Source organism: Panthera pardus, unplaced genomic scaffold, assembly GCF_024362965.1.
Source record: "Panthera pardus isolate Hobbes unplaced genomic scaffold, ASM2436296v1 HiC_scaffold_13, whole genome shotgun sequence".
NCBI lineage: Eukaryota > Metazoa > Chordata > Mammalia > Carnivora > Felidae > Panthera > Panthera pardus.
The window spans coordinates 30,801,321-30,823,224 of record NW_026526688.1 but is presented as its reverse complement, the minus strand read 5'-3'; the positions used below and the strand labels follow the sequence as shown (position 1 = coordinate 30,823,224).

At 38.4% G+C, this 21,904-nt stretch overlaps 1 long non-coding RNA gene across 1 annotated transcript in view; it reads left to right on the top strand.

Annotated features, from left to right (window-relative positions):
- The window catches only part of LOC128776422 (uncharacterized), a 32,971-nt gene extending 12,846 nt beyond the window's left edge, over positions 1-20,125 (top strand). Inside the window, exon 3 of the long non-coding RNA XR_008421468.1 lies at positions 18,468-20,125. This is a non-coding gene — a long non-coding RNA (uncharacterized LOC128776422). The remainder of the gene's footprint in view (positions 1-18,467) is intronic.
- The last annotated feature ends 1,779 nt before the right edge of the window (positions 20,126-21,904 follow it).

The window sequence follows — 21,904 nt, the reverse complement described above, 5'->3', positions numbered from 1 at the left end:
GTCGCTCCATACCATGGTCTTTCCTTTGTTCTCCACCATGGCCTCTGAGATACCCGAGAGCTGAAGTATGACAGTGTGAAATCCACTGGTCTTGCTTTTTGACTTGAACATTTCAGGGTTTGATGACTCAGACCAAAAAAGGGGTTTTGTCCATAAGCCTTCCTCTTTCCCTTCTGCATCCTACTAACAAATAATCTGGGGAGAAAATTTCTGTTTTTATTTCTCATTTGGGAAGAAAGTAAGATTCTTATTTTTTATTTCTATTTGAAGAAAAAATACAACAAATAAAATTCTTATTTTTTAATTTCTATTTTGGGGAGAAAACTCGGGAAGCCTTCTAATATCTGATGACTTTTTGCACAAAATTTAAAATGTGGCCCTGTTCACAGGGCTTCTTTGGAATTCTTTACAAGTACAGATGTACATGTTGTATGGCTCTCATACACTGATATTTATTAGACTAGATAAGTAGCTAAATTTGATGTGCATGTTGTTAGGGTTTTTTTTTTCCCTAATAATGTTTCCCTCCATGAAGTGTTAACTTCTAAAGACCACAAAAGCATGTTCCAGATAATCTATGTCCAATCACCCCTGATTTTCTATACATTTCTTAGTTAATGCTTGGATTCCCTCCAAAAGTGATATTGAAAGGAGAAATTTGACTATATTCCATGTAGTCAATTTCATAAAGTCATGGAGACGGAGAAGATGTTTTCCTACAGGAATTTTAGCAAAAGTGTTGGAGTTTAAATTTCATGTGTGGCTTTTCCTTTATGAGGATTAGCTGCTGTGCAAGTCTGAAAAAAATGCTAGGGAGAAGTAAAATTATAGATAGAGATAGTGTAAAACCAAGGGTGGCTTTGAATCACACTTAATAGGAATATAGAACTCTTTACACTTTCCAAGTTTTCCCCATTCCATCGAGACTCTTAAACTGAAATAATAATCTCTTTTCCCCTTTAAATAATTCTTGTCCTACTTTTAAGACTACTAGGGGAATAAAATAAAACACATGCAAAACTTAACATCAGCATTACTAAAACATATGTAACAGCATGTAGAAACTCCACAGACCTTGTAAAAACCCATTTAAGACCACAGAGAAAATCACCTAAAATACAGACCAAAATGTATTTGAATGGAGAGCATGGTTTGGAGGGCAGGAAACTTAGAATTTACTTTCAGCTTTTTCATTGCCCAAATCTCTGCCTACTGTGTAATCATTCTTATCTACCTAAACTGTCATCTCACCCTTCATATAATTGAGTGACAGTTTTCTCTTGTCTTCCAGAGATATTGGGAATGTTATGGTCATTTTCCTAATAGTCTTATGTCAAATGAGGGAAGGTGGCTAAATAACCCAACCCATTACTGCTGTTGCAAAGTCTAATAAAATACAAGACAGTATGGCTCTCATAGACTCATGGACCTGGCATTAGACCTAAAGTCATTTACAAAACACACAAGTTTATAATTATCTGCTACTCTCCCTGCGTTCATAGTTCTATGGCCAGATTCCCTTTGGTCGATCTAGATCATTTAATCTTCCCTTTACCCTTGACTACCAAGCATTATCTCCTTCATATTTAACCAGAAGTTTAAAAGCAAGAACTTATACATGTGATGGATTTCCTTCTATTCTAAAATCTAATGGATTCCCCTCGTGAGAGCTCAATGTGGTAGGAAATGAGGTGCTACAAATCAGTGGGCTTTAAGATTTCTCTTTTCAATGTTTAGGTCACTGGGGCCCTTTCTTTCTCTATTCTAATAGTTCCAAGCAGCCAAAGAGTCCCTAGTCCTTGACCTTAAACTTTGGGCTTGGATCCACAATCTTCGGAACTGGGAGTCAGCCCAAGTATAGCTCTTATCTGGCTGCAGCCCAAAAGTTTGGTAAAACTCCTAGATACAAAATATCCATAAACAAACAAAATTAACTAATACATTATTTTCGTGCCATTTGAATTTAAATCAGAGCAATTATTTTTTAAAAGGCACAAAAAAGTATTAAAGAATTTTCTAATTTGCAAAAAGATATTCTTTAGTAACGTGATGCTTCTTAGGGAAACTGGGTTAGGTCTTAGGGAAAATTTTGTATGACCTCCCATTAAATGAGGTTCTGCAATCACCCTTGACAACTCCACTATGTCAGGTTGTGGCCAGGGACAACCTCATGGTCATGCAACCTGTGCAGTCTCCCAGAACCCCATGTTTAGAAGGGCTCCATGCTTGGTTGAATGCCCTGGCATAGTCAGTCTTCTTGAAATTCTTTGAATTTGGGTTTTGTAAGTAAATTTGATGGACAATGAAGAGAGAAGAGACATGCACCCCCATTGTTTTTCTCACTGATTGTATATAGTGTTTGCCATGAGTACACAATTTCAGGGGACTCCCAATGCATGGGAATTCACTAATACTCAAAATGGGTTCAAGGCAAGCTTGTAATGTCTATGAATGAGTAAACAAGCATGCTGACAGCCCTAAGAAGCAACACTTTCTATTAGAATAAAAACTTGCTTTGAATTCAGGAGGATAAAATGGCAGAAATTAGTGTCACCCTCAAAGACTTAAGGAATGCAGAGGCAATAGTCCTCATCACGTCCTCATTGAATTGACCAGTTTGGTCCTTGTGAAAATAGGACAGAACATGGACGATTATGATGGACTACATAAACTTTACCAATTGGTAGCCTCAATCACAGCCAATGTGTCAGGAGTAGGATGTTTACTAGAGTAGACCTCTGAAGTTTGGCATACAGTTACTGATATAACATATGCACTCTTTCATTGCCCATAAAAAAAAGGTCTTTTCATTCACCTAAAATAAACTGCAAAACAAATACATAGTCTTGTTTTAGGATTTTGCTAACTTTCCTCGCTCTGTCTTATTAAAATCATAAGAAACCTTGATAATCTTGACATTCTGCAGAGTATCATGCTGATCTCTTATGGTGATGACATCATGAAAATTAAATCTGGTGAATAGGAAGTGAAAAGAATTCTGGATAAGATCCGGTGGGATACAAGAGTGATAAAGAATGGGAAATACTCTGTACATATTTAGGGAGCTTCAAAATTTTTGGTAACCAATAGTCTAGGGCATTCTGGGATACACTCTCCAAGGTTAAAAAAAAAAAAAAAAAGGAAAACAAGTTATTTTGCTTTATACTTCTTACTACTAAGAAATAAGCACAATACTTGATAAAACTCTTCATATATCAGAGAGAACATAGTGGGGAATATTGCTCAACACATTTGTAGACTGACTTGAAAATCTGCCAATTTGGGGTGGTGGCCAGAACAAGGGAGGCCTCTGCATCTTGTTCTGGTTCTGACACACTGGTCCTGCTACTTGGATCATATGACCTGGCCTATCCAAAGTTGCTGTAAGTCTCCATAGCAGACCAGGATGAATTGTAGAATATATCCCAAGCATTAAAACTTGGGTTGCAATGCAGACTCCTTAGGTTCCAGAGTGAGGTCATGCCATTTGAGGAAGAGAAATATTCACTGTCTAAAAAACAGCTCTTCAGAGAATTGAATAAGTGAGATGGTGGAATAGGAAGCTCCAAACTTTGTTCTACCACAGAGATACTGACTTAGTAAAATACAGTACAGCAAGCCTTTATAAAACAGAGAAACCAATTAAAAAGTAATAGTTACCAAAATAATCACAAAACCAAGAATAGTTGTACTGAAACAAATGAGAAAAGCCATTGCATTTTATCCACAATAGCTTTAATCCCAGTCAGTGCAGCATTGTGCAATGAGGAGAAAATGCTCAACCTGTAGCTTTTCCCATGGGAGGTGAGACAAGTGTGGACTGTATGTCTGAAGTTCTCGCTTTCCATGGGGCTGCCTGAGGGACTGGTTTCTGTCTCATCTGACTCAGAGCACCAATGGAGAACTGGCCTCGTTTGGAAGCCTGGGGGTCACTGACAACTAAGGAGAGCTCAGCAGATTCCTGCAACACTAGGAGACCTGCAGTGCCACAGACAATTTTAAGATAGGTCATTTGAAATTATGGAGTCAGAGGAACAAAAAGAAAACAAGAATGCAAAGTAAAGAAAACCTAAGGGGCTTTCAAATGAACCAATATAAGTATTATAGAAGTCTGTATAAAGAGGAGGAAGAAAAAAGGGTAATTTCTTATTTGAATAAATAATGGCAACAGACTTCCCAATCTGAGGAAGGAAATAGACATCCAAATTCAAGAGACTTCAAAAAACTTGAACTAAGATAAATCTCAAGAGACACACCAAGACATATTATGGTCAAAGTGTTAAAAGTCAAAGACAAAGAATCTAGAAAGCAGCAAGAGAAAAGCAACTCATCACATACAAGCTCCCACAAGATTATCAATGGATTTCTTAGCAGAAACATTATAGGCAAGAAGGGAAGTGGATGACACATTTAAAGTGTTGAAAAAAAAATTAACTACCAGCCAAGAATACAATATACAGCAAACTGTCTTTCAAAAATGAAGAAATAAAGGCCTTCTGGATAAAAGCTGAGGGAGTTCATACCACTGACCTGCCTTGCAAGTTGCTAAAGAAAGTCCTTTGGGTTGAAATGAAAGGATGCTAAACAAGAACACAAAAGCATGAAAAAACAGAAAGCTGTTTGGTAAGAATAAATGCATAGATAAATAGAAAATTGTGAAATACTATAATGGTGGTGCATAAGTCACTTTTAATGCTGGTAGTAAACTTTAAAAGATAAAAGCCTAAGGGTGACTATAACTATAAAACTAAGTGAGTACAAAATATAAAAAAATATAATTTATGACATCAATAACTTAAAGCAGGGGAGATTAAAGGAGTAAAATTTTGTACCCGATTGCAATTAAGGCATTTTCAATTTAAAATTTATTATTATTACTATAAGATGTTTTGTATAATCCTCACAGTAACCACATAGGAAATACACATAGAAGGTACACAAAAGAAAATGAGAAAGGAACCAAAGCATATAACCTAAAAAAAAAAATCAACAAAATATGAAAGCAGCAGGAAAGGAAAAGAGGGATAAAATAACTAAAAGACGTACGGAAAGCAATGAACAAAATTGTAATAGTAAGTCCTTCCCTATCCTTAATTACTTTAAATGTAAATAGGTTAAATGTAAATGTAAATAGGTTGAACTCCCCAATTGAAAGATAGAAAGTGACTGAATACATTTTAAAAGGACAAGACCCAACTAAATACTACGTGCAAGAGACTCATTTTAGACCTAAGGACACATATAGGCTGAAAGCAAAAGGATAAGAAATACATCTATGTGAATGTATGTGTATATGTATGTGAGAAAACATAGACTTTAAGTCAAAATCTTCATAAAAGCCACAGAAGGATAAAAACATAAAAAGGTCAATTCACTAGGAATATCTAACAATTATAAATATATATGCATCTGACAGCAGAACATCCAAACATCTGAAGCAAACATCGCCAGAGTTGAAGGAAGAAATAGACAGTAACAATCATGGTGGAGGTTTCAATACCCCATTTTCTATTATGGACAGAATAACTAGATAGATCAATAAGGAAAGAGAGGATGTAAATAACACTATAGGCCAATGGGATATAACAGATATAAATAGAACAGTTCACTCAACATCAACAGAATACATACTCTTCTCAAATGTACATGGAACATTCTCTAGGGTAGGTCACATGTTAGGCTACAAAACATATCATAACAAATTTAGTGAAAGTGAAATCGTACAAAGTTCCTTTTCTGATCACAATGAAATGTAACTAGAAATCAATAGCAAATGGAAAACTGCAAAACTCAAGTACATGTGGAAATTAAATAGCATACTCTCAAGGAAAAAAAGACTGGCTCATGAAGAAATAAAAAATATGAACAGGGCCACAACTAGTGAGAAGATTGAATCAGTATTCAAAAGCTTCCCAATGAAGAAGAGATGAGGACCAGATGGCTTCAGTGGAGAATTCTACCAAAAATTTAAAAACATAACACCAATCCTTCTCAAACTCTTATAAAAAATTAAAGAGGAGAAAACACTTCCAAATTCATTTTATGAGGCCAAAATTACTCTAATACAAAAATTAAAACACTACAATAAAAAGGCTACAAACTAATATCCCTGATGAATATTGATGCAAAAATCCACAACAAAATACTGGCAAACTGAATTCAACATCACATTAAAAGGATTGGGGCACCTGGATGGCTCAGTCAGTTAAGCGTCCAACTTCGGCTCAGTCATGATCTCACACTTTGTGAGCCTGAGCCTCACGTCGGGCTCTGTACTGACAGCTCAGAGCCTGGAGCCTGCTTCGATTCTATGTTTCCCTTGCTTGTGGTCCATCTCTCTCTCTCTCTCTCAAAAATAAATAAACATAAAAAAATTTTTTTAAAGGATTATGTACCATGACCAAATGGGATTTATTCCTGAAATGCAAGGATGGTTCAATATGTGAAAATCAATAAATGTAACACATCACATTAACAGAATGTGGGGGGGGGGGGATCAGATGATCATTTCAATTGCTGCATTAAAAGTATTTGACAAAATTAAACACTCTATCAACAAACTAGGAAGAAAGAAATTACCTCAACAAAATGAAAGCCACATATGTAAAACCCATGTACAAATAGCCATTATATGGTCTATGTAGATAGAATCCATGGGATCAAGAACAAAAGAATTGGGGTAGGAGTAACTATTCTTACAATCACTTTCAGAGACCCCGTTGGGAAATTTATGCTTTCTGTCTCTACACGAGGCTCTGTTGGATTATATGTTCTATTCCTGGAACGGAAGGCTGATATCAGGGGACAGAGTGTAGGGTTCACTAACCCCAAGGCTACTGCTACTACTTAGTCATTTGGGGCTACTCATGCCGGTAGATATCTTAACTGGAGTATTTGACTACTATGAGGACATACTGTTGCTGCTGTACAATGCCATCAAGGAAAAGAATGTCTGGCACTCAGGAGATTCACTGCGGGTGCCTGTTAGTACTCAATGCCCAGTCATAACCATGAATGGGTAGTTGCAGCAACTGAGCCTGGCAAAAATCTTAAAAATGGGGGGATCAGAAATCTCAGAAATGAGTTACCTTGCTGGCAACCGAAAGCAGCTGAAGGGACCTGGAAAACATGATAGGGGAAAAGGATGAATATTACTAATGAAATAGGGACTCGTTAAAGCCATAGGGACTGCAGGTGGCTCCACTTACCGTCTTGCTATGTCTTTTTTTCCCTTAATCAACTTTGTGTGGCCACAACAATGATGCATTCCTAACACGAGTGAACTCAACAAAGGACATGAGTAGATCCGAGAAGCACCAAGAATGATTGTAGCCGATGCCTTTGCTTCCCATCAACTATCCTCTCAGGTCTCATTGTCCCCAGACACACCTGCAGCATAGCTTCTTTTTTTGCAAAACACTCTGACTGAGAGATATTTATGGCCGTCAGAACATGTTAAGCCCACTTTAGGACAGGCTGGGAGGACCTGGGGGTAAAAGTTATTTCTGCAGCTTCAACAAATGACAGACAGGAATTAGTAGACACATACCGAGGCTTTCTTGCTTTTGGGTAGGGCAGCTTTGAGATATGGTTGTCCTCCAGCAGTCATCAGTGGGCCTGAGGACTAATTGCTCACAATGGCCGATTGGTTATTAACATGTTCTATTGCCTTAATTTCTTTCCTTCTGGAATGGCCTCCCAAATAAGTGGACATCAAATCCAACTCATGGTCTGGTTCTGAAGGAATCCAATTCACGGCAAGAGATTTTTAACCTAGGTTCACCTGAAGCCCCCATGAACTCTTAAACCCTATGCTATCCTGCAACGTCCCTTAAAATGTGGCCTATGGAATAATTGCCTTAGAATTACCTGGTGACAACTGTTTAAAATGAAGATTCCCATATAGTCAGTGATATTGTAATAGCATTGTACTGTGACAGATGGTAGTTACACTTATGAGCATAACATAATACACAGAGAACATAAGTCCCTATGTTGTCTACCTAAAACAAATGTAACACTGTGTGTTAACTACATTCAGATAAAAAAATTAAAAAGAAATAAAGATGTAGTAGAAGGAAAAGAAAGAAAGAAACAAAGAAAAGTAGAAAGATTAAAATAAAATAAAATAAAATAAAACAAAAACTATATTCCCAGGCAGATGGGTGTTAAACACACTGTAGCTTGAAAATGATTTCAGTATTTTGAAGCCCAGTTAAAATTTCCAAGGCTAAGGAGAATTCTCTTTCTACATATAATAATTATGTATCATTTCAAGTCACTTAGACTGTCCCTAAATGATTTTCTGCATTCTTCTTTTGTGTATGTATGTACGTTGCCTATGCTATATGCCTATGCGTATGATTACACTTTAGTATCTTATAGCATATCAAGAGTATTCTAAGAGCTAAAATAAGAAAATTTTCTAATCGTAGAAAAACAAAATCCAAGGAGCAGAAGAAATGTCTTGAGGCAATGGATTTTTGATCCTTCATTCTCTATCTACCAACAATTTCCCGTGAGGTCCTGGAAAGGCCAGTTAACCTCTTAGTGCCTATGCTTCCTTATGTGTTAAATGGGACTCATAACCTTTATGATGTAAAGGCACTAAACAGATGAATTATTTAATATTAGATGATCTATAATCTGCCACACAATATTATTTTGAAGATGCCCATGCATTATTGATTGCTGAATGCACTTACATTATTATACAGTCTCACAAATTTCAGATATTATACACACTTTTTACTAGGTGGCTGTAAGCTCCATGCTGCGAGATATTTTTAGCTAAAGTGAGTTAATCGTAGCTGACCCATACTGAAATGTTTTAGGGCTCTGTGAAAATGATAAACCTAATCTTCATAGTGGATGATAAATATTACTGTATTTATCTGTAGGTCAATAAAACTTTGGCATTCGGGGATTTAATATCATGGTTTGTATTCTTTATTAACAACCTCAGAGGTTCATGTCACAGAGTAATCTGCAGTTCTATGGTGGCATAAATTTGAATTGTATACACAAAGAGCCTGATATGTGGAAGCCAGTCTCAATAGTGCCGAGGGGAGCTAGCTAGCTTCTCTTCACTTGTGCTCACCTTAGCCCTGTTCTCTTCTCTCAAATGCAGTAGCTGTTCTTAAGTGATAAAACCTTAGTATATTTGTGAAAAATGGCTCTTCTGGGAGAAATAAACCATTCCTAGTGCTGGTGATGAAACTGAAGAAGTCTAAGAAGTGCTTCTTCTTAGCCAGAGAAGAGAGATTTTTAATAACGTAAGGAATGGAATGTTGCACTTGGCAGATTTAAGTCCATGATATGATGGAGTCCACCAAATGGGTATATGGAAACCAGAAAAATCACTTCATGAAATTATTTTAGCGAGCGTCCTCACCAAATCAAAATTTCACTCATTTGTGCATTTTTATTCTTTTTTAAAAATGGCTAATCTGAGCGTCAGAAAAGAAGTTTTCAATTTTACTTTGTAGCATTTTATAGAAGTTATACGTTATGTTAGTGTCCTTTCTCATTGCTTTTATCAATTTTAATAGTGTTTTAGTTAATTCTTCTGCATTTTGTAGGAGGAAATCACACAATTTTCGAATGAAGGGGTTACCGCCTACTTTTCGACATTTGAACCATTAAACTTCTTATTTTGTTGTGCTGTATGAGCACTTCAGAAATAATGTTAAAAAATAGATACACTTGACATGTTCTATTGTTCTCAACTTGAATTGAAATATGTATGGAGTTTCCCAAAATGTATTTTATAGAACAATTGCCCTCCTTGAAGAAAGAAGTCTATGATAAATTAAACTTTAGAAACATGTCATACTCTGTCCCCATGTTAGAGAGTCAAAGAGTATATTCACCTATTTATTAAATGTGCTCAGAAGCTCTATAGTTTAATCTTCTATGGTTTCATTTTATTTAATCCTGGGATAAACAATCCTCCAGAAATTAAAAAAAAAAACAGGGAAATTTTTTAATGTCTTATCAAGCCAATAACTTTCATAACACATTAAAGGAAAAAAAAGTATTTAAAGCAGTATCAGTTTTTAATTTCATTCTTAAGCAAGTTGGCTGACATGTCACCAATCAGTGTGAGAGCAGCAGTGTTAAGGAAAACCCCTGCTACAATGTCTCTAGTGGTCACTATAGAATGGACACTAAGCCCTCCAACCATTGAAATGAAGTCATGAGTGAAAGGTTTCCAGAGTGAACAATTTCCATGGGATGCCTGGCTGGCTCAGTTGGTAGAGCATGTGACTCTTAATCTCAAGGTAGTGAGTTCAAGCCCCACATTGGGTGTGGAGCCTAATTTAAAAAAATGTTTCTTGCCAAAGTGGACAATTCCCATAAAAATAAGATGAACAATAATTGCACTAGAGACTCTTGACCACTAAATTTTGTTGACTACTGAGACAAAATATACCTCTATTTCATTTTGCAGACTTACGGATTAGTCTAGCTAAAGAACCCTAAGCCAAAATGTATAAAATTTTTGTCCATTTGCAAGTAGTTTTCCCGTTTGAACCATGATGTTTTCAATTCTTTGCTGGGTGATTGCATTATGCAACCCATGACCCTCCATTTCAGATTGTCTTGTTCATCAAAGCCACCTTGTCCATAAAGAATTGACTACATAATAAACTTTATACAGACAAACATATGAAATACATTTATATAAATAAAAATCCCTTTTCTTTTTCATAACTTGTGTGTCCATATAAAAGTTAGTTTTATAACTTTTATAAAGTTATAAAGTTTATAAACTAGTTGCTTCTATTTAGTTACATCTCTGTTCTTCGGCCAAATTTTGAGATCATACTTTTTTTTTACTATATTTTGAGACAGTCTATATATTTCATTAATTATCCTTCAAAGATTTAAACACTTCACCATGTTAAGTCTACACTGCAGTAATTTTGGATAACCTTAAATTTTTTCCTATTTCAGTCATATTTATTCATATATTTAGGTTTTCTATATTCTCTGTAATCAATATTGGTAGTGTTTATTTTCCTTAAAAGTATCATTATTTCCAGATTTGGAAAGTCCAAGAAATATCTTTTACTCATGGCTATAATGAATAAAAATAGAAAGTACGCTGTGCTACCTTCCCACTAACATTTTCCTCACATTGGGAAGGGAAAAAAAAACAGAAGAGAAGGATAGTGACAGTAGTAAGATCAAAGGTGCACTGAAAGAGACCTGCTGTGGGAGAATGGAATAGAAAAAGCTGCTTTATTATTCCTTTCCACAGACCTCGTATTAAAAGACGAGTTATTATATAAGAAAAGTGAAGGCGACTATTACAAGGCAAAGGATGTGCTGTCACAGGTTTAGGCAGGCCACTGTCAACCAAGTTTCTTCAACTATAAAAAAAGTATTTATGTTAACTATATTCAACTTTTTGTAAGAGAATTAGGTCAAATTAGGTCTACATTTCTCTGAAATACAACCCGATATAAATATAAACTAGTAGTATTATTTTATAAATTTCATATGTTCCAATCCTGACTCATTCTCCTCTAGCAAATTTCCAATTTTAAATGATAAAAGATCATTTTTTTCCCGGGGGCAGATGACCCAGAATGGTACAAGTTGATGACAGGTTCTGGCTGACCATAGGACTATCCAAAGAAAAAAGTGCTTACATGATCAGTTAATATATTAATTATTACTGAAAATGAGTTGTGATCACCAATATTGGTCTTCTGGAACAATTTTTAAATAAAATTCAGCAAATAATTTTAACTTCAGAACTACTACTGCCCTCCCTGAGTCAGTACTATGTGTAAAAAAAAAAAAAAGGAATATATATTTAAAAGATGTGATACCTTGACAAGAAATGTGTTCAAAAGAGAGAAAGATATTGGCCTGCAGCCCAACTACCTGTCTTCTGTTCATTAACATCTCTTTCTATTTACCCTTCTATCTAACCTGCCCAACTCCTGCCTCCATGACTTAGGCAATTTTTAGTTGGTTCTCTAGTCATGGCTGCTGGGAAAGTTATTTGATTTCTTTCCTATTTTTAACATCATTTCCCTCTTTTACATTTTGCCTACTGTTTTGTTCACAGTGGCAACATCTCCCCAATAAAGAGGATTTATACTTCCTGAAAGCCGTCATTTAGACATTCCACAAATGTCTCTAACTTTCTCTTGCCTCTACTTCTGTGGGTGGCAAATAGTATTTTGGTCGTTAAAAGCAAGAATTGAGAACCAAGGGAAAAAAAGTGTACTTAATTGAAGCCCAAGGTGTTAAGACCATGGAAATATCATTCCACAGCTCATTAAAACATCCATAGACGTGAATTTCTCTAGAGGAAATTAACCAAATGAAATGTCCATGCTCCATGCTATCTGTGGGTATCAATTTGCATAGCTGCAGACAGTGAGGAGGGGGAAGTGCCAGTGGTCCTGCAGACCTGTGGGTTAATCTGCATATCAGATGCCCCAAACTGGGGACATTACATTAAAAATGAACTCCATGAATTTCATGAGCTTATTTGGGAGTGTGTGTATGACAAGGAGGACCCGCTCATGAATGTAAAGCATTTAGATAAGCAGAGGCAACAGACGCACAATAATGGCTGTGCTGTAGAGGTGCAAATCTAATTTTCTCATATCTTCCTCCCTCCCCACTGGGTAACCCGATTTCTTAAGATAAAATGACTGAGACGTTTCAGCAAAGACCAAGAAAATCGGGTGAGCAACTGTAAATAATTGACCTATGCTGTGAGGCACAGAGAGTTACGTGACACTTGGGAAACTAATAATATTTATTTACAAATTACCTTGAACACTGGATCCTTACATTCTTCCTATGCTAGGGGTATTGTTTTGATTACTTTTCCACTTTTCAGATGGAATAAACAACCCAGGCTCGGAGATAGATATTCAATGACTGGTCCTTTGCTTTATAGCTACTAAGCAAAGAACTGGGACCCAAACCTTGGTGGATGAGCTCCAAACACCACGCTTTCCCTGCCTTTGGCAGTTACCAACCTTGTGGGAAGGTACGATGCACCCATGTGAAAAAACAGAGAATTAAGCCGAACACATAAGGGGGACACTGGGTGAGTGTCCTCCCTTTGCTGACAGACTGCAGCTGGTGGATCCAGATGGCATATTTGACTATTAGCAGCCGACTCTGAAGCAATCTTGAGACTAGCTTGAAAGGTTCTTCTTAACCTCATTTAGTGGGACACCCATATGAAAAATATTGTTACATATGTCTGTAAAACATGTATTGACTCAGTCTGCAAGCAATGCTTGGATTTGCCTTCCACTTGTGGCTAACATATGAACCCAGTGTGGCTAAAGACTCTTCAGGCCCCTTTGTTCCTGGCTGTTCTCTACCTCAAAAGGTAAACAAAATCTCCAAACTTTCCCTTTCTCACACATCACCTCATGTATTTTGAAAATTGTTATTGAAATGCTTGAAAGTGGGGCACCTGGGTGGCTCAGGCCGTTAAGCCTCCAACTCTTGATTTTGGTTCAGGTCATGATCTCTTGGTTAATGGGATCGAGACTCATGCTTGGCTTTGCATTGACAGTGTGGAGCCTGCTTGAGATTCTCCTCTCTGCCCGTTTCTCAATCTCTCTCTCTCTCTCTCTCTCTCTCTCTTCTCTTTCTCTTTCTCTCTCTCAAAATAAATAAATGAACATTAAAAAAAAAACACTTGAAAGTTAGAGCATTCAAAGGAATCCCCCACCCCCATGTTTGAGTGCTCTCTGAACTTGGGATTTAGACTCAGAGACTCTGACCATTTCTTACAACCATCATTGTTCCTTACTGAATTTTCCCAAAAGGTATAGATGGGAGTTAGTTCTAAAACATTCAGATAATCAGAAAGGATAAACAGATTTTCTGGGTGACTCCTTCAGCCTGTTACAAATTACTTTTTAGGAGAGGACATAAGGTTCTTCTCTCCCTTATAATAAATGCCAGCTATTGGATCATTGTTTCTAAACCATGATTAGAGCTGTCCTGAGAGCCTCATGCCAGGTTCCCTTGGCCTTCTACATTAGCATATAGTTGCATGGTTTCTTCGTTCCAGGAAAAAGCCCTGAGACAACTCGGCTGTCAAAAATATGTTTTTCCCTAAGTGGGAGGTCAATAGCATCTTCATATCCTCGGCCGAGAAGAAGAAATGAGATGCCAAGTGTGACACCCACTAATCATCTACCTTTCAGGGCTTGATTAGGTAATTTTCTTCTAGAATGAAGAAGCTGACAGAAATGCTTTCAAGATGGAAAGAGGGCTTGTAAACCTGCCTGACTTATTATTTTCTGCCTGAAAGCAATAAACATCTGTTTTCTTGATAAAGTAACCAGGTTCATATTTGAGGAGAACAAGGTTATAGTTGGCCTCCCAATTATTGATTCTTCTTGAGAACATTGCCCCGGGGGCTCTTTGCAGTGAAACACTGAACTTTACCCCAAGTCCTCCAGATTCCCTTACACAGTCTGTCAATAGCCCAAATTCCATGCCGTGAGACATTTTTTTTTCATACTATAAAATGTTGGCAAATCTGTTGAGCACAGAAAGTAGATACTAGCTGTTCACTTTGATTGAGATATTGGAGCAGGCCAAAGCTTAGGGAAGAGACTGTCACATATAAATAAGTTTTACTCCTGAATAGCCAGAAGTCATTTCCTTAGACTTAGATAAGTAGAAAGGTCTAGAAAGAGATGGGATTGTCGTGTGTGTGTGTGTGGATGTGTATGTGTGTGTATTGTGTCTGAGCCTTACTATCACTTTTAGAACACGCAGACTTGATTCTTGACTAACAAAAGTTTATTCTATTATTTACCATGTTATATGTGTAACAAAACAAACTATTCTTTTATTCATTCATTTATTCAACAAAGCTTTTTGAGTATCTCTATGTGGCAGACATTCTTTCAGGTACTTAAGAAAAGGTTAAGAAACAAAAGACAACAACCCCTCTCCTCCTGGAAACTTAGATTCTAGGCAATAAATAACAGCACAGTAAATAAGGAGACTGCACATTGGCGGGGGTGGGGGGCAGTATGAACAGAATAATGGAAATCAGAAAAGCCAGAAAGAGGTAGTAAGTAGAAGATAGTTGGGATTTTTAAAAGAATGATCAGAATTGCAACGTACTGAGAAGGTGACATTTGAGCAAAGGCTTGTTGGATGTGTGAGGGTTATCCATACGGGTCTTCAAGGAAGAACATTCTAGGGAGAAGAAAAAGCCAGTGCAGGGCTAGAAGGGCAAGAAGGCAAGAGCATGTGTGGGAAGTTCAAGCAGCATCAAGGAACTCAATATATCTGGAGAGAAGTGATCAAGCAAGGAAGTAGCAGGATTTAATGTCAGAGAAGTAAGACTGAGAGGCAGAAAGGAGCAGACTTTTTTGACTGTAGTAAGAACTTTGGCTTATACTCTGAATGAAATGAAGTCTTTTACAGGATATTAAGCAATGAACTGACTTGTATTTTAGAAGAATCACTCTAGGGGAACCTGGGTGGCTCAGTCAGTTGAGCATCTGACTTCAGCTCAGGTCACGATCTCACGGTTTGTGGGTTCAAGCCCCGTGTCAGGCTCTGTGCTGACAGCTCAGATCCTGGAGTCTACTTCAGATTCTGTGTCTCCCTCTCTCTCTGCCTCCCCCACTCATGCTCGCTCTTTCTCTCTCTCTCAACAATATATAACATTAAAATTTTTTAAAGAATCGCTCCATTTGCTTTGCTAAAAGAGACTGTGGATGTCGGGAAGCAAGTATGGAATCAAGGAGGTGTTTCAGGAGATTATTGCAACAGTCCGAGCAAGCGGCTCAGGAAAGTGTGAGAGTGGTAGTGAGGCGTGTAGAGCTCTGAATACATTTTGAAGAATCAATAGGATTTCATGTTATGTTGGATGTGAGATGTGAAAGAAAGAGTCAAGGATGACATCAAGATTTTTGGCTTGAGCAACTGGGAGGATGGCGATGTATCAACTGAGATGGGGAAAATTGTGGATGAAATAAACTTGGGGGGAAATACCATAATTTCAGTCTTGACATGTTATGTTTGAAATGCCTATTAGATATCCTAATAGAGATGGTACATAGCAGCTATATTTATACATGTGGATTTCAGATGGAAGATCAAGTGGAGGCATAATTTGGTATAATTGTTTTTAATGTTTATTTATTTTAGAGACAGACAGTGCATGTGAGCAAGCCAGAGAGGGGCAGAGAGGATCCCAAACAGACTCTGTGATGCCCACAGAGAGCCCTATGCAGGGCTTGAATTCACAAACAGAGAGATCATGACCTGAGCCAAAGTCCAACGCTTAATCTACTGAGCCACCCAGGCCCCCTGATTTGGTATAATTTTTAGGTATCTATGGTAATTAAAATCATACTGCTGGAGGACATCACCAAAAGAATAAATGTAGACGGAGAACAAAAGACTGAGCCCTGGAGCATGCGAAAGAGGTCAGAGATAAGAAGAGGAACCAGTAAAGAAGAGAAAACAAGACAGCATGGTGTTCTAACCTGTAGCAAGAAGGCGAGAGTTACTAAATGTACAGGAATGTGTAATTAGTAAGATAGAGACTGAAATAGACCACTGGATTTAGCAATGTAAGTCTCATTGGTGACCTTGAATAGGCTGTGTAAGAATGAGAATATGGCTGGTGACAACAGATGTGGAGAGCCTGTGTAATTTCTTTGCAAATAAGTACAAAAATTGGGGGGAATGGAATCAAAATAAGTTTTTTGTTTCCTAAGATAAGAGAAATAATGATGTTTACATGCCATGCTGATGGAAAAATCCAGGATGGGGGGGGGGGGGAATGATGCAATGAAGAAGAGAGGATTCCTAAAGGAGTCCCTGGGGTAAATGAAAGTCATTGAGATGTGGTGCACAGGATGGATTAGTTTGGATGGGAGCATAGGTCTTCCATCTGTGGTTATAGGTAGACAGACAGAGTAGGTGGGGGCAGATGTGGATTAGTGGGTAGATGTGGTCATGTGAGTCTTTTGAACGCCTCTGTTTTCTGAGTAAAGTAAGAAGCAAGGTTATCAGGTCAACATTATAAGGAGAGGGGAGAAATTTTTGAAGGTTTGAAGAAAGGAGAAGGTGACATATAGTTGTTTATACCTCTGATGCTTAAAGTGAGGTCCTCGGGCCAATAGTCTTGGCATCTTAACAGGATCCCAAAGCGTTTCACACGCACATTAAAATTTGAGAAACTCTGGTCTTGACAGTCATAGTGGAACAAGCGTGAGCTTTTGGTCCAAATAAACTGAATTCTAACTCTGCCATTTAGAAATCAGGTGATTTTCAGAATGTTCCTTAACCTCTGTGTATAGGTTTCCTCGTCTGTAAATTGGGGAGAACTATTAATATTAGTCTAGCAGAAATAAAGGGGGTTGTGTTAGTAGTTGTAATAACAATCAGTAACATTCACTGAGTGCTTTATCTGTTGAAGTCTTGGCAGGAAACAGAATTCACTCACATGGTTTCAATAAGCGGTTCTCAACTCTGGCTTCATTACCTGCGGAGGTCTTAAACAACACGAGCGCCCAGGCCCCAACCCAGGCCTGTTACATCAATCTCTGGGGATAGGGGCCCAGGCATTTGTAGTTTTCAAAAGCTCCCTTGGTGATGATAATGTGCAGTAAGAGCCGAGAGCCACTGCTTTAAGTGAGTAGATTTTAATGAAGGGACTACTTACAGAGATTTGGGCAGAGTTAAGGAAACAAAAATGGGATGTTCACGCACCCAGGGAGCAGAAACAGAGGGAAGACATTAACCTTTCTGGGCTGCAGAGACAAGGGGAGCAAACGGGGTCACTGCAGCAGCGAAGGAAGGGCCGCCAGGTGGAGTTTCATAATGGAGGGACTGGGTTCCTGCCAGAGAAGTGAGCAGAGGAGGGCAGGAAGGAAATTCTCCATTCTCTCTCTCTCTTCCCACCTTCTGCTTTCTGGACACTTCCTCCCATTGGCTGGCCCCAAACTGAAGCTGGCAGGCAAGGGAACCTGCGTGATGTCGTCCTTTCTTTCCTGGAAAGGGACCAGGAGGAAGAAGGTGGGAGAATGAGTAGTGGGAGGCAGGGGGTTGCCGGGGGTCAAACGGAGAATAATCACCCCAAAAGCACTTACTATGGACCAGCTCTCTTCCAAGTGCTTCACATGTATTAACATTTTAGTAAATGGCTTCATTCTTTTTTCATTAGAATTCAGTACTTTTTTATTGAACAAGGGATATGTTCCAGGTCAATTAATTATGGGAGACAGTTAAATATTTCAAAGTTTTCATGCACACTATCACCAGAAGAGTGCTTTGAATTATTCTTCAGTAGTAAGGCTGAAGCCCAGAGCTCAGCAGGCACATTCTCTAGGCCCCTAGTAGATTCTTGGTAATCACTTGGTTATAGAAATAAAATCTGGATAATGAAACAACTTGCTTTTGTCCTAATGACCCAGCTTTCTAATTTGTCTTAGGAAAACATGATAGAGAAAGACACAGAGGGCCCCCAAGCTGCAGATCCTGCCAGAATTCTAAGGCATTTTACGTGAACTACGTGAAGAAGTCGACAAGACCAACGATATTTATAAGTGTTCTCTGTTGTAAGATATATTTTGATATAATTAACAACAGTTCTGAGAAAACAGGCAGGACGTTTGAGGAAACAGGCAGGAGAGGACAACTGGCTGGAAAGAGGCAGATGAAGAGTTCCATCTGGCAAAGATAGAGCACAAAAGATAATCTGGGTCACATTTTGGAGATATTGATTAAAAGTTAACCAACAAATATTAACAGATTTCCCGCTCAGAAGAGGGAGATTTACTTATTTTGGCTCAGAGGCTAAAGTCAAGGCTATAGGTGGCTCTCCGTTGACTCCTCTGGAACACTGTGGATGGGAAAATAAGCAGTACTCATGGAGGTAATGTGTCAGGCAAGGCTCATCTCGGGCAACAACCACTTTCCTCTGCAGTGACCCCATTTCGCTTGTGGATCAAAACGACGTAGCCAGGAAAAGTGAGGACTGGGACTGGGCACCCTGGGTGGGGCCGAGCTGAGCCATTGATCAGAAGGAACACAAGTACAATCCACACAGGGCAGTTCTGCAGCGTTTGCTCTCCAGCCTTTTGCTTCCTCTGACTGCATTCATCATTGCCTTACCAGGGGTTAGATCAATATATTGCCTTTAAAACTTGTGGTAAAGCATCTCTTTTGAAGGATGTGCTCTGAGGGAGAGATCATACTTCTTTAAAACAACCTTCTGTCGGTCTGTTTGTCCAATGCAGGTTTCCCAGATGCCTCATTAGACCTTCATTCCAAGAGCTGGCTTTCAGACCACATCGAGCAAATCCTCTTAAAGGTGTTAGTTGGCATATCATCTTGTTAGAGGTTTCTAGAGAAGAGAAAAGTCTACTAAATTCAGAGACATTCTTTCCTAATATTGGAATTCAAGCACCGTGACAAGTCTATGAGAGAGAGAAATTGTTCTCGAAGCCTGCCATACCCAAAACGGTTTAGACCGCTTTCACATTCCGATACTCGACTAAAGAGTTAATGAAGACTGTGTCTTAGCACCGGTGGTATTTATTTAACGTGCACTATAATCCCAGCTGACACTTCCTAATGAGTTTATTGCTGCTGTGGAGTTAAAGCTCCCCCACTCAATAAGCATAAACTTGAGTGTCAAAAATGAAACATAGTCAGCCCTGGTGCTTAAATGGCCTGTATCGATCCTCCGGCAGTCTAACTGCTGTAGTCTGGTGCCAGTTCTCTAATTTGCGCCCTGAAGTGTGCAGCCACACTTGATTTAGAGGTCAGAATGAGGCAGCACTCAGTTTGAGAAATCAGCTGAAACATTCTTAAAAAAATTGGTCTGGATAGCTTCACCTTGCATTGTAGAGATCATTGCTCTCGTGTAAACAAGGGGCTAAATAATATTATTCCCATAGACTTTTTTGAGGGTGTTTTATCAAAGGAAATGTCCTCAGAGTCAAAGCTTGCTGTGTTTTGTGCTTTATCTGTACAGAAAATTCCATTTAGAGAAATTTAATGCCAAAGCTGTAAGATCTGCATTCCTAGAGAATGACTATTTAGGGCATTGTCTTTGAATATGAAGTAAACACACACTGAGAATGTTTGTATGAGGTTCTTTCAATGGCCAAGATATGCTCACTATTCCTAGGAGTCAAAAGGACTCAGACAACTTAAAGATGTGTGGCATCTGCAAAACACCACTATGTTCATAGCTATATTCCTGTCTCAGAGAAATCATCTGCCATTTCCAATGACATCAAAGACAGTGGTTGAAGAGCTAACAGCAGGAAGGTCAGCCAAATTTCTACTTAACACTGGCAAAACACGAGAGAAGCTCATGATCTCCTTCAAAGTTCAAATGAAAAATTCAAACGCTTAGAATTATAATCTCGACTTTAGAAGAGACTTATAGATCAACTACTCATTATGACAAAAGAAATACGTGCCCCGCAAAAAAACTGAAGTTAACTTGTCCAAGGTAAAGAGCTTGCCAAGAGGTAAGGAAAGGACTCAAATTCAAGTCCTGGTCCCCAAACTTTGTCTAGTAGGTCGACTTTTTTTTTTTTTTTTTTTTTTTTAATTTTTTTTTTTCAACGTTTTTTATTTTATTTTTGGGACAGAGAGAGACAGAGCATGAACGGGGGAGGGGCAGAGAGAGAGGGAGACACAGAATCGGAAACAGGCTCCAGGCTCCGAGCCATCAGCCCAGAGCCTGACGCGGGGCTCGAACTCACGGACCGCGAGATCGTGACCTGGCTGAAGTCGGACGCTTAACCGACTGCGCCACCCAGGCGCCCCAATCTAGTAGGTCGACTTTTTACTAGAATGGTGTGCATTTTACTTTAATCACATAACTTCCAGGGGAAGGGTCTTCCCTTTCTTTTTGTTGAAGTTTGATATTGTTACAGAGATAACCTCGATGTTCTGAAAAAGTCATTAGCAAAGTGTTCTTCAGAGTTCCTGTTCTTAGAAAGCATGCTTTCCTAAGTTTTTCAGTCTACAGGTTTCCTTCAGTTTTCTTGACACATGAGATATTTTGATGACTGTTCTTTACCCTAAAATATCCGATCATATACAGTGTCATATAAATGCACGGTGTCAGTTTTAATCCACCCTCTCGGCAGTCAGCAAACTTGTAACCAGAAAACCAGAAGCTACAACCGCTCTGGTGATCAATAGTACAGGTTTTTTGAAATAGAACAACTGAGTATTAGAAATGGATTTCTTTGGTTAAAGTAATGACTAATCACCTAGCATAATAGGTGCCAGAAATAAGTTCTCCATGATGAAATGAATGGTTTTCAAGCTTCATGGTTAGGCTAAAATAATTTAGGGACACTCCACATTTGCATAAAAAGGGTACAGGAATATTGCAGATTCTTTAAATTTACCCTTGAAAAGGGCACCTGAGCCTGTATTCTCAAGTTGTCCTGCATCCAGACAAGAGTCAGTTATAAGCTTGACGAATCTCGCTTCAGAATTCTTTCATCAGCCACAAGTAAATCGGTCATTCAGGGTATGGTCAGGGCATCTAAAAGGAGAGAGGATATCTAGGAGGACCGAAGGTCCTGGTTTGCTTGGGACTGAGGAGTTTCCTGGACTGATGAGTTCCATGCTTCCTGGACCAAGGACAATCCTGAGCAAGCTGGGACCATTGGCACTTTGCTCTGAGGTTCTGTGAATTGCTAGGTTGCCTGTTTGCTAGTAAATAATGATCTGTGTGTGAGAATTTGGTCTGACACTTGTTTTAATTTTACAAATTACCTGATAAGTTCGTTGAGGGAAACCCTATATTTATAACACCTATTCCTCACTGTTGGTGCAACCAGTATCTATTTTTTAAAAACCTAGTGGTTTTGTGGCCGAATTGACCTAGGGGCAT